This window comes from Miscanthus floridulus, chromosome 1 (assembly GCF_019320115.1).
Source record: "Miscanthus floridulus cultivar M001 chromosome 1, ASM1932011v1, whole genome shotgun sequence".
Taxonomy (NCBI): Eukaryota; Viridiplantae; Streptophyta; class Magnoliopsida; order Poales; family Poaceae; genus Miscanthus; species Miscanthus floridulus.
Genome location: NC_089580.1, coordinates 82062831 through 82077632, shown reverse-complemented (window position 1 = coordinate 82077632; position 14802 = coordinate 82062831). Strand labels below are relative to the sequence as shown.

Sequence of the window (14802 nt, the reverse complement as noted above, 5' to 3'; positions counted from 1 at the left end):
ACTGTTTAGCCCAAGAGACTATTTGACACCAGAAGTATTTCTTTGTTGTTTCAGTGTGAAGGTTCATTTTACGCTATAAGAAGAAATTTGTCTCAAGGTGGAGTTTGTTAAGCTATGATCCAAATTCAAGCTTGAGCCGAAGCGAAGCGGCCCATTAGCGTTAAGAGGGACTACACCATCTATTAGTTATGTATTGCTAATAGACGAGGGTGTGTGGTTTTTTCCATCTATATATATTTTATGTAAGTCATCGTCTTGGGATAAAAAAAGTTATAAATCCCCGACGTTTGTAACCTCACCCGATATAGTGAAGATTTGTTGACTGGTGCCTGTAGTTTTTTCCCTTCCGCCAAGGGTTTTTCATGTTAAAATCTCGTGTCCCCTGTACTTGATCTACTGTCCTTCGTCGTTTATATTGTAAATTGTTTATAACACTATACAGTATGATGGTTAGTTATAACGGCCAGGCCAGACAGCTAGCCTCACTCTGTCCTCCAGGGTGAAAAAAGGAGAGTGCAAGTCGCCAAAACTTGTGAACTGTTATGATCAAAATCATGTTGTGCAAGAAATGGAGAGGAGACCACAAAAGTCTCTCCAACTTCGGTTTCCCTTTTCATGCAATCTTATATTTGCAGCACCTCCTGCAACGACAATGCAAGAGCATCGTCAGGCAGATGGAGCGGGGAAGATGGCGATGAGCAAGCGCACGGCATCACGCGCTCTCCTTGTCATGACGGCGACGGTAGTGATTCTGCATCGGACTCTCTGCGTTGCTGCCTCGCCGGCGACGCCGCTTGCAGCGCCGCCAGCGACCAAACAGACGCGGAACCCCGCGCTGTTCCTGTTCGGGGACTCCATCGTGGACACGGGCAACAACAACGGCATCATCACGACGGTGCGCGCCAACTTCCCGCCCTACGGTCAGGACTTCCCCGGCCACAACGCCACCGGCAGGTTCAGCAACGGCAAGGTGCCCGGCGACATCGTCGGTACGTTCGTCCATTTTCTTTCTTTCTTAGATTATATATAAGATTAGAAAAAGACAGAACTAAAAATAGAAGAACTTTTAAAACTGTTATTACTGTCGTTATTGAGTTGGTGCAGCCAGCCGGCTGGGCATCAAGGAGTACGTGCCGGCGTACCTCGGCACGGAGCTCAGCGACTTCGACCTCCTCACCGGCGTCAGCTTCGCGTCCGGCGGCTGCGGCTTCGACCCCCTCACCGCCGAGCTCGTGGTAACTAACCAATCGCCCGTTATTCCAACGTCTCCGAACGAACCTGCAGCAGCTCTGCATTCTGCAATAATGTCATCATTTCTGATTTCCTGGTCGCACACACTGGCTGCCTGCCGTGTCATCATCAGTCCGTGCTCACCATGGACAACCAGCTGGACCTGTTCAAGGAGTACAAGGAGAAGCTGAAGCGCGTCGCCGGCACCCACCGGGCCGCCGACATCGTGTCCACGAGCCTGTACATGGTGATCACCGGCACCGACGACCTCGCCAACACCTACTTCACCACACCGTTCCGGCGAGACTACGACCTCGAGTCCTACATCGAGTTCGTCGTGCAGTGCGCCTCCGACTTCATCAAGGTGCGTGCGCAGGCTGATCACCGAACACGACACGACGCACTCACCAATGGCACATGTCATCATATCGGTCGCTCACGTCGATCGATCATCTCGGTCTATCTGGTTAGCAGAAGCTGTACGGTCTGGGCGCGCGGCGCATCAACATCGCCGGCGCGCCACCCATCGGGTGCGTACCGTCGCAGCGGACCAACGCCGGCGGGCTGGAGCGGGAGTGCGTGTCGCTGTACAACCAGGCGTCCGTCGTGTACAACGCGGCGCTGGAGAAGGAGATCAAGCGACTCAACGGCAGCGAGGCGCTCCCGGGCTCCGTGCTCAAGTACATCGACCTCTACACGCCGCTGCTCGACATGATCCAGCGCCCTGACGCCTACGGTGACCTCTTCACGCGCAAACACATACACACAAATCCAGCCCCAAATCGCTTGTTTTCGCCCGAAAACCACGCCACTTTTAACCTGTCTGTCTGTCTCCGTGTTGTAGGATTCGACGTGACCAACCGGGGGTGCTGCGGCACGGGGGTGTTCGAGGTGACGCTGACGTGCAACCGGTACACGGCGGAACCCTGCGGAGACCCCAGCAAGTTCCTCTTCTGGGACACCTACCACCTCACGGAGAGAGGCTACAACCTCCTCCTGGCGCAGATCATTAACCGGGCCTGGTTTAGATTGCAAGTTTTTTCACTCTCTCATCATCACATCAAATCTTTGAACACATGTATAGAGTATTAAATATAGATAAAAAAAATAACTAATTACACAGTTTGATTGTAAATTACGAGACGAATCTTTTGAGCCTAGTTAGACCATGATTGAACAGTAATTGTCAAATACAAACGAAAGTGCTACAGTACCTAATACGGATTCCTAACCTCAATCTAAACAAGGCCCATACTGTACTTCAGAGTCTTCTGCTGAATCTCTCGTGTCCTGACAACATTTGAGTGTAGTTTGATCTTGTAGCTGAAGTACAGCTACAGCAATCAGTGGTCCAATCTCAAGTCCATGTTTGTATTATGATAATATATATCAGCAGCAAAATTGCTTTTTTGAGTACGAGTACAACTGTTATAATTTTTCTCGAATACGCAAAAGGTTTGCGCATCATTGTATTAAAATCGAGAAAGATGGTTTTTGGCAAAATTTGCAGTGGGACACTGCAGAAACGCTTAATTGGTCGGTGAACACCGTCAATGTCAAAATTTGGTGGCGGACATTAAAATTTCGTGGTTCTTTGCCGGAAGACACCGCACCGATTATTTTATTCATTGTTCAGAGAGAAGGTGGGGGAAATGTCTAAAATGCCCTCGTCTTCAACCTTTGGCAAATGGTGGGTGCCACTTCTCCTGTGCAGCCACCGCCACATTTGCTTGGCTACCTCCCACGCCTTGACGCACACTGGTGGTGCCCCACACGCCACCATGGGCGCCGCCTCGACAAGCCACAGCCACGGCCGGGATGCCGCCGTCGCTACGGGGTGCCTTCCCTCCTGCCTGCCTTGTCGCCCCCTGCGCCGCCATCCATGGAGCTTCACGACCAGCACTAACGCCGGCCTACCTCACGACGTTGAGCCCCTTCCTCGCTCCGCCGGTCACCTGGATCCGTGCCGAAGCCAACCTCGCCGAGCCGCCGCCGTGTGAGGCCAGGGATCTCGCACCGCCGTAGTCGGTGCGGAGCTCGCCGGCGTGTGTGACAGAACCGCCCAATTTATACAAGATCAAGTACGGTTGTCCCCGCTAACACGTTGACACACCCATACTTTCACTCATATAAACCCGGTAGTCCGCCGAGTGTCCCGAAAGACCTCGGTAAATCAACATCACAACCAAGATCGCGTGATTAAGCAAATACACATCACATACATAGAGTTGCAGCGGAAATAATATTACAAAGGGGTTAACAATTAATAGTACAAGTTTGGGTTTCAAAACTGATTAGTGAAAACAACATAGCTTTCAAATGATTACATTAATATAAGTTCCAAATATATGGCTAGCATAGTGACATCATCCGACAAAAGCATATAGATGAGAAGTAAGTATAGAATCACCGAGCCCACCGGTGGTTAGCCACCATCATCAACAGGTCGAGAACATCACCTGCAACAAGGTGGGATAAACCCTGAGTACTCGAATGTACTCAGCCAGACTTACCCGTCGAAAACCAAAACAAATGACACCAAGGATCATGCAAGGCTTTCTTTAGTGGGCTAGCTGACTTATTTGCGAAAAGCATAAGCTATCATGAAGAAACCATTTTAAGTACTTTGCATCATTTTTATTATAACCTATCCATCTAGGTAAGCACCTATACTATAGCAATCACTTGATTAACCAATAACATCCAGTTACCAATTTAGATTTAGCATATCCCATAACATCCAGATAACCATAATTGTTCCATAATAATTACTACGATGAAGTAACTCGAGTCAAGTGCTCACTATCCAGGAGCGATGGCGATTCGAATCGATTCCTAACCAGCTGGTGATTTATTCCTTACACAAACCTCACTCACCCGCTAAAGTGAGATATTGATCACCGAGTCAACTTTCCAGGAATCTCGAGTTTGCCAGGAACCACATGTACCCGGGGGCCGACCGACTGCACTTTGGTCTTATCATCTCGCCCCCGTGTCCTACCACACCTGCTCCGGCACAATGCGTTGCGGGCAATCTACTCGGCCCGAAAAATCTCCCAGCTTCGCGGTCGGAAGGTACTTTATCCGGCCAGCTAAATGTAAGGCATGCGTTCAACATGACTCGAGGCCCAACAACGAACGGTCCTTAATCGACACAGACGGAAACTAACAGCACCCCAGAACCCTGTCTGGTTGCCTCCAACTTTTCCGTCCGGTCTCCAATTATCCATCACACATGGTTAATTCCAGGATATCATTCTTTCCATAGCTAAATTCTTCCAGTAACCACCTATAATGTAGATGACCGGATATCACCGATCGCTACCGGTCTAAGCAAGGCTAAGCAGTTATTCGATCCTGACCTAACAGGGTAAAAAGGTAATAAGGTAGGCAAGGATAGTAATAAATGCATCAACGGTTTCAATCAACTCCTACAACTTAATGCAACAATATATAACTCATATATAGAAAGAATTGCTTTTATAAATTAGGAGACTTATAATGCTCCGGGGCTTGCCTGGGATCCGACACAAGTCAGTTCAGTAAGCTTGCACCATCCTGGTGACATCTCAGATCCTAGCACTCGCTTAGTCCTTCCATCTTTGGGACAGATACTCCATACATCGTCTTCGGATTCGGCTCCAACATCACGTCCTTCACGTGGTTTATCTAGCGTACCTAGATGAGATGCAAGATGCAAGTGCATGAATATGAAGAATAGTACCATGAGACGCATCACAAATAGCAAGCAAGACAAGCATCGTTTACACTAAACACACTTAAGTACTTTGCGATGCTTAACTTAACATCACACAATCTATCATGCTAAGATAACAAAGAATATTATACATGGCACATAAGTCTCACAAGATCTCAGGTGTATTTAACTTAATTACCAAGGACGTGAACCACACTTAGCAACATGCAAAGCAAGTCAAGGTGAAGCAACAACTATAACCGGAATATGCCAATTTCTGGACTTGCAAACAGCAGCTTCATAAATCAATCATATCTGGAGTTTTATAAATCCAAATGATATGAAACAAGACATTCTGGAAAGCTTAGGAAATTATCTACATTTCATCTTTAATCATCTCAGCATGATTCTCAAGTTAACTAAGTCAAATATATTCATTTACAGAAACTGGTCTACAATTGACAGAAAACAGCCATTTCTGAAACCCAACTTTAAACAGCTATAACTCTTAAACTACTTGGCCAAATGACACCAATTTTTAATAGAAGCTAGATACATGAATTATCTACAACTTTTGTATAAACAAGTTTCACAACAAAGCACATTATCATGAAGAACTTTGCTAAGTTCCCAGATCTATCCATAAACCACATCGGCAAGAAAATAATTATTAACTTATGTTGCAAATACATAATTAGGCAAAACCAACTTTACCAACATGTCACACATGACTAAAGAACACCAGAAAACCTAGTGTCCATGACCAAATAAATTCTTTTAATGCATTTCTTAATTTATTTTAGATAATAAGGTGACTTAATGAACATATACCAAAAGTGCACAATAACTTCTACAAAAATTACAGTGGCTCACATATCCTCTTAATAGTCTACTGTATAAATTTCACTCCATTTGGATATGTATAGCAACCTCTACGAAAAAGACAAGTTGCTAAAGCAAGAATTCATGTGAGAGCAAGATAAACCAATAACTCACTCATACTTCATCCAATACTCATGAAATTTTTATCACACATCAACTATCATATGAGTAGCATGCCACAAAAATTTCACTTCATTTGGAGCCCTAGATCTACAGTTATGAAAAATAACAAATTCAACTAGCATTACAACCTTACTGCACAAATCTATTTTTACCGCAAAATATTTAAACTAAAACATGCCATATTATAGATCCACTGCATAGACAATTTCACAAGGATTCCAAAAAGTCTTCATTTACTATTTTACGAATTTTCTACGATTTACTATGAATTTCCAAAGTTCTTGCAAAATAATTACAAACCAGTCCTTACGGTACTATTCACATGAGTCACTGACTTCGCAGTTAGGACCCTGAACTTCGTCGAATTCTAGTAGGAGGTCCCTGACGGGATTTGAGCAGGGGAGGCCGTCGGAGCTCGCGGAATCCGGCCGGAGAAGGCACGTCGTCGGCGGCTGAGGGGCGGGGGAGCACTAGGGGGCCCTTACGCACCCGCCGGAGGCCTCGGCTCGGCCCGAGGTGGCCCACGGCGGCTTGGCCACGCGCGGGCGGCGGCTGCAGCGGTGGCAGCTGCTGTTCTCCGGTGGCAGCTCGCCACGGCGGTGAAGAAGGGCCGAGGAGGGACTCGAGAGGCCAAGGAGAGGGCGGCGGAGCTGGTGGTTCACGCGGATGGACACGAGGAAGCTCGGGGCGGTGGAGACGCGGCGTGGCGAGCTCGGCGGCGGCGTCCATGGCGGGCGCGCTCTGGCGCGCGCGTGCAGCGCAGAGGGCGAGGGAGGAGGAGAGCAGGGAGGAGTGGAGAGCGTCTGGGATAGCTCGGCCTCCATTATGGAGCAGCAGGGGCGCGGCAGGGCGGCCGGGACACGCGGCGAGGAGGTGGGCACGTGGTGTCCATGCGCGGCGACCACGTCGGCAAGCGGTCGAACAGGTGGCGGGCACCGGTGAGGGCGACGTGGGGAGCCAATTTGGGCCACTTCCAGGCCGAATCAGTCCTTGGGCCAAAAATGAAGTTTGTAGCCCACGATCTGCTCTTCATTTTTCATTTAGAGACCAAGGTCATTAGAGCTCTTCAACAGCGGGTAATTAGGCCACAAACTGTCAGTGTCAGCGCCTTGATAATGGTCACGGAAATTCACTTTCGGAGGTCAAAACTCGGTCAAACTCAGTGCAACTTTTTGCATGCTCTTCTCCATAGTATAACCTTCAACTTCTCTTTTTGGACCAACTCAAGTTGCTTAATGAATTTCGGAGAACGCGGAATGCCAACAGCGATGACAATGGATTCCAGACTTAGAAAATTTTCTAAGTACTGAAAACAGCTGTCAACTCAAAGTTCGAGCCTCGATTTGACTTAGTTCCAAGTTGATCTGGCTCTGGGTCCAAAAACAAAGTTTGTTCTACTCTACCCAATCTTCAACTTTTATTTAAGGTGCAACTCCATGCAAGCACTGTAAGTGGTTGGTCAACATAGGTCAAAGTATCGTCACTATAAAGCTTAAATTAGAGTTATTGACCGATTGAGGCATTTTCTTGACTTCTCCTCAACATGAACCTTTCATGACTTTTGTTGTAGAGTTCATCTAGAGTCATTTGGGCAAGGTTGCAAGATTTGGTTGACGATCAAGAATTCCATTCACTTTATAAAATTATTCAAGCAAGGACATAACTCGTCATTTCATGTGACTTCTTGATTCCAAACTTCACGAAACTTTTCCATGGATCAATATAGATGGGTATTGATGTGAGACACATGAAGATATTCCAATCACACCACCCAAGCATATATCTTGAAAAGGGGTCTATAGGCGAGCAAAGGTGCAATATCCAAGTTTAGGTTAGGGCTCGTTTCTATAGGTTTGACCTTGACATCTTCATCATCACTTAATATACCATGTTTTAGCTCAAACCCATTGCTTAACTGGTGGCAAACACCTGGGGTGTTACAGCCCTCCCCCCTTAAAGGAATCGCGTCCCGAGATTTGATGCGAAAGACTTTTAAGGGAAGAGAAACATGTCATCCAGTTTCCAACATCAGTGATAGCATTAGGCTACTTAACTTTGGAGCATCAGAGAGGCTAATTTGGTCATGACACTTTCTGATACTTGCTCTTCGTCGTAAGCTGTTGTCTGAATAATTTCCTTCTTTGGCCTTCATGAAATATTGTTATTTTGGGAGGAATCCAAGATAGCAATGTCCTACGTACTTCATCCTTGATGTACGAAGAGCGATACAAACGTAGACTAAATACTTGCAGCATCTACTTCCCAAGTGGATATAGCACAGACCTTATGGACTTTGCACTAGATGATAATCTTCTGAAGGATACTCGTTGCAATGGTTCCAGGTGTGCAGTTCTCTTTCTCTGATAACAATATTGTATGGTCTGAGTCTGCTGAGTGAGTGGTAAACATAGTAGCTAACTCTGTCGGCTCAACGTTCTCGATGATCATTCCTTAGGGAGCCTTCGTATCCAAGTTGCAATAGTGATCTAGGTTGGATCTGATGCAACCTCTTGGGTAAAAACACATATAAGGTACCAAAGGCATGTCAGCATTGGAGAACCATTGACGTAGAAGGATGTTAGCGAGGCTTGGAGGACAATACAAGTTGCAAGTAATCACAAAACTAGGGACTAGTTCACTACCAAGCAGGTTGAGCACAATTTGCCTTTGTGGTGCAGTTGCACAACAAGTTGGGTTGACTTGCATCGTAGCAAAACCAGCCTTCTTACTACATTTGTCTTCGAGACTTCCATTCCAAGGCCAATCAATATCTCAAAAACCATAATCCAAAAATCTGCGGTTTGACATCTTTCCAATTGCTTTCGAATTGCAAGGGCACAATTTTGACTTCTAGAACACCTTGACTGCTCACGCATTGCTGATCTAAGAGGGCAAAGGCAAGGCACATAGGGGTGCAATTAGTCTTCTCAAGGGTATGGAGGGTTGTCTAATCAGCAATACACCTACAAGTTGTAATTTCTTGGCATGAATTACAAACACAACCGTTTAATGCAAATGATGATCGCAGTCACAGCGAAATTGCAGATTCTGTACCCTTTTGTTTTCTATTCATATCTCACAAACTACTGCTCCAATATGCACAAATTTTTGTGGACATGTAGATCCATGGGTCTTCTAACTACTCACCAAAATTCAACTCAAATGGGCACCGTTTTGACCATCCAAACAATTCATCTACCAAAACTGCTGTGTTTGAAAATGGCAGCAAACCAAGCCGACAAGATATCTCTCTAATCCGATGTTTTACTCAACCAATACTCAAACTAACTTAAGACATTGAAGGGTCCTAAGCAATGAATGAGATCACCAAGTTTGGGGTCAATCCATCTTCGTTTGAGTCACTAATCGCCGGCTTGAAGATAACCGGTTTAGTGCCACAAAATCTGGACAGATTTCGTGTCCTCCCTTTTCTTCGCTCCACACGTTGAGGTGTGTGTTTGGCACTTTCTAACCTTTCTCATAGCAGCAGCAGTCTTTCTCTAGCTGAGGATGGAGGCTAGAGTTTTCCTTACATGCTTCTCTGGTAATACTTCAACCATCGTTTTAGACACCAACTTGACTATGCACAAGCATTGGACTTGTGGGCTGTTTTCGCAGGGCACAAAACATTATTCCACATGTAGGGCATTTCTACATTGACAAGGAACCATTCCTATATATCCTTCGGCACTTCATCCAATAGAGTCTGGACACATGTGTTAGTGGCACCTTGGGGCACAAAGATGCTGACTAAAAACTAGGGACGTGCTTTTGCTAGCTCCTACCTAGCCGATACAACGTCTTGTACTATATACGTGATTGCCAAAGATAGAATTGACTGGATAGCACATTTGGAGAAGAAGTAGCACCTGCATTGCGGGGCCAGGTTTGCTATTTCCTTGATCAACATTGTTCTGTGAAATCTGGCCTTCATAGTTACCAAATAGTCGTTACCTAACTGAAGACTAACTTTCCTACTGGTAACAAATCAGTTGTCCCTCAACACTAAAAAGGTTCCGAATCTTCACTCTTGATAATAAAAATTGTGGTCAAAGCCTATAGATGGTCACCATTGAAGTCTGCAGAAAGGGGTCACACCAAAGAAGGTCGGTTCGTCTACATGATCCTTATGCACCTAAAGATTGCGACTTGGATAGGAACTCATATATATCAGGTGACCTATCACAGCACATAATATCCTGGTCCATTTATCATCCAACTGATAACTTGTTTAACCTTAAGTGTGGTGCACCTTTCTGATCCAATGAAAATGACATAAGTTGCTCACTAGATGATCGACGTCATTATAGGGACAGCCACGTCGAGTAGAGTCACTTGCCTACCACCTCTTGCAGTCTATTTATGTTCCTGTTAGTGACCTGTTCTTCAAAGGTTAACCGTTGGACTACTCCAGAAGGAAGTCCTATTGCATCTAGTTCTGCATATAGATCTCTTGACATGATAAGGAGAGATAACCAAGGAAGAGCTCAAGTGAGAATAACATATTGGTGTAGTTCTGCAATGGATCATGACTAGAAACCTCGATACCAGCGCGTGCCGAGCAGCACAGCCTTGTGTGTGCACCCACAGGAGGCTCTCGGTTTCATCGCGGCACCATAGATCGCTAATCGTGGCACCATTACTGAACATACAACCCACAAGAAATCTCACATGGCATAAATTGGGTTGCATAGGAGCAAGCACTATGCGAAGGAGGGATAGCAAACAAAGGTAGTCACAAGGTTAGGAGTCAACAAGCAGGGGATCCGAAAATCAAAACACAACGCAAGAGAGCATAGCTTAATTTCCAAGGACAACTGAGCAGGGGACTTCTTGCCGAATTTCCATATACGTCTTGTGTCCACCAAGTGATTACCAAAACTTGGACGTGGTTCTAGGATAGCGCTCTTCAACACTCGTACGCTTACCGAGGACAAAAGGGTGACAACTACGGCACTACCTAAATAACAAGCATACATACCCACCACTTGGCTAAACTAGAGGACATTATAGGTTTAAGCATGTAACCACAATTATTTCTAGCAAAGCTAAGCACACACTTTTCTCAAGCACTTCCTATTCAAGCAACATGGAACAAGGCATTCTTGTTTAACTTCACACAGAGAAGATAGTAACATCACATTGATCACAAGTTACTTAGTATTAGAACAAGGTGAGGGAAAGCATATTTATGCACAAGCACAATCATGATGCATGCTCGTCCTATTCGTCCTCACAAAATTGCCAGCCTAAGGCGACAATCACGTTTTATGTCGGTGGCATAACACGTACTCTCTCGGTATATAGCTAGTCGTCAGCTACATTCAATCTACGCATTCGTGGTTAGCGTACCTGCAGGCAAATTCATTGCAGCCCATCCCCACAAGAGATAAATAAGCGCATAATAAAAATAGTAAACTAAGATACTCTCCATATATACATCCCCAGATGTATATACTTTGATATCCATAGCTACCCGATACATATACCCGCAATTAAGTACCTTCATATATACATGTGTGTAACATGTAAATATTCCAGTAACCACAGCTAACTCTCCCCTAGACCGACAGTTGGACGGTCATACTCTCACAACTCACACTTACCTGGGCGTAGAGGCAATTGATCCATACAGTACCATTCAAGCGAATAGCATCCATACAATAGCACGCCGTATGGACGACGAAAGTAAAATTTTCAACAAAGTACATCCCCCAAAGTTAGTACTTAGATAGCCACCTAATAGTCCTTAACTGGGCATAAAGGAAGATGTCGCTAGCATAGTTTTACAAATAAGTTTTGACAAATTTGCCTGTAGCTAAAGTTTTAGTTAAAATAGACTTTTTAAAACCAAAACTTGGCTTTTAAAACTATGTACCTGATAGTATTATGCTTAATCTCGCTCTGATACCAGCTGTGACAGAACCGCCCAATTTATACAAGATCAAGTACGGTTGTCCCCGCTAACACGTTGACACACCCATACTTTCACTCATATAAACCCGGTAGTCCGCCGAGTGTCCCGAAAGACCTCGGTAAATCAACATCACAACCAAGATCGCGTGATTAAGCAAATACACATCACATACATCGAGTTGCAGCGGAAATAATATTACAAAGGGGTTAACAATTAATAGTACAAGTTTGGGTTTCAAAACTGATTAGTGAAAACAACATAGCTTTCAAATGATTACATTAATATAAGTTCCAAATATATGGCTAGCATAGTGACATCATCCGACAAAAGCATATAGATGAGAAGTAAGTATAGAATCACCGAGCCCACCGGTGGTTAGCCACCATCATCAACAGGTCGAGAACATCACCTGCAACAAGGTGGGATAAACCCTGAGTACTCGAATGTACTCAGCCAGACTTACCCGTCGAAAACCAAAACAAATGACACCAAGGATCATGCAAGGCTTTCTTTAGTGGGCTAGCTGACTTATTTGCGAAAAGCATAAGCTATCATAAAGAAACCATTTTAAGTACTTTGCATCATTTTTATTATAACCTATCCATCTAGGTAAGCACCTATACTATAGCAATCACTTGATTAACCAATAACATCCAGTTACCAATTTAGATTTAGCATATCCCATAACATCCAGATAACCATAATTGTTCCATAATAATTACTACGATGAAGTAACTCGAGTCAAGTGCTCACTATCCAGGAGCGATGGCGATTCGAATCGATTCCTAACCAGCTGGTGATTTATTCCTTACACAAACCTCACTCACCCGCTAAAGTGAGATATTGATCACCGAGTCAACTTTCCAGGAATCTCGAGTTTGCCAGGAACCACATGTACCCGGGGGCCGACCGACTGCACTTTGGTCTTATCATCTCGCCCCCGTGTCCTACCACACCTGCTCCGGCACAGTGCGTTGCGGGCAATCTACTCGGCCCGAAAAATCTCCCAGCTTCGCGGTCGGAAGGTACTTTATCCGGCCAGCTAAATGTAAGGCATGCGTTCAACATGACTCGAGGCCCAACAACGAACGGTCCTTAATCGACACAGACGGAAACTAACAGCACCCCAGAACCCTGTCTGGTTGCCTCCAACTTTTCCGTCCGGTCTCCAATTATCCATCACACATGGTTAATTCCAGGATATCATTCTTTCCATAGCTAAATTCTTCCAGTAACCACCTATAATGTAGATGACCGGATATCACCGATCGCTACCGGTCTAAGCAAGGCTAAGCAGTTATTCGATCCTGACCTAACAGGGTAAAAAGGTAATAAGGTAGGCAAGGATAGTAATAAATGCATCAACGGTTTCAATCAACTCCTACAACTTAATGCAACAATATATAACTCATATATAGAAAGAATTGCTTTTATAAATTAGGAGACTTATAATGCTCCGGGGCTTGCCTGGGATCCGACACAAGTCAGTTCAGTAAGCTTGCACCATCCTGGTGACATCTCAGATCCTAGCACTCGCTTAGTCCTTCCATCTTTGGGACAGATACTCCATACATCGTCTTCGGATTCGGCTCCAACATCACGTCCCTCACGTGGTTTATCTAGCGTACCTAGATGAGATGCAAGATGCAAGTGCATGAATATGAAGAATAGTACCATGAGACGCATCACAAATAGCAAGCAAGACAAGCATCGTTTACACTAAACACACTTAAGTACTTTGCGATGCTTAACTTAACATCACACAATCTATCATGCTAAGATAACAAAGAATATTATACATGGCACATAAGTCTCACAAGATCTCAGGTGTATTTAACTTAATTACCAAGGACGTGAACCACACTTAGCAACATGCAAAGCAAGTCAAGGTGAAGCAACAACTATAACCGGAATATGCCAATTTCTGGACTTGCAAACAGCAGCTTCATAAATCAATCATATCTGGAGTTTTATAAATCCAAATGATATGAAACAAGACATTCTGGAAAGCTTAGGAAATTATCTACATTTCATCTTTAATCATCTCAGCATGATTCTCAAGTTAACTAAGTCAAATATATTCATTTACAGAAACTGGTCTACAATTGACAGAAAACAGCCATTTCTGAAACCCAACTTTAAACAGCTATAACTCTTAAACTACTTGGCCAAATGACACCAATTTTTAATAGAAGCTAGATACATGAATTATCTACAACTTTTGTATAAACAAGTTTCACAACAAAGCACATTATCATGAAAAACTTTGCTAAGTTCCCAGATCTATCCATAAACCACATCGGCAAGAAAATAATTATTAACTTATGTTGCAAATACATAATTAGGCAAAACCAACTTTACCAACATGTCACACATGACTAAAGAACACCAGAAAACCTAGTGTCCATGACCAAATAAATTCTTTTAATGCATTTCTTAATTTATTTTAGATAATAAGGTGACTTAATGAACATATACCAAAAGTGCACAATAACTTCTACAAAAATTACAGTGGCTCACATATCCTCTTAATAGTCTACTGTATAAATTTCACTCCATTTGGATATGTATAGCAACCTCTACGAAAAAGACAAGTTGCTAAAGCAAGAATTCATGTGAGAGCAAGATAAACCAATAACTCACTCATACTTCATCCAATACTCATGAAATTTTTATCACACATCAACTATCATATGAGTAGCATGCCACAAAAATTTCACTTCATTTGGAGCCCTAGATCTACAGTTATGAAAAATAACAAATTCAACTAGCATTACAACCTTACTGCACAAATCTATTTTTACCGCAAAATATTTAAACTAAAACATGCCATATTATAGATCCACTGCATAGACAATTTCACAAGGATTCCAAAAAGTCTTCATTTACTATTTTACGAATTTTCTACGATTTACTATGAATTTCCAAAGTTCTTGCAAAATAATTACAAACC

The 14802-nt window shown here is 43.9% G+C and overlaps 1 pseudogene; it reads left to right on the top strand.

Annotated features, from left to right (window-relative positions):
* Positions 1-542: 542 nt before the first annotated feature.
* On the top strand, positions 543-2610 carry LOC136459539 (GDSL esterase/lipase EXL3-like; annotated as a pseudogene).
* Positions 2611-14802: the final 12192 nt, after the last annotated feature.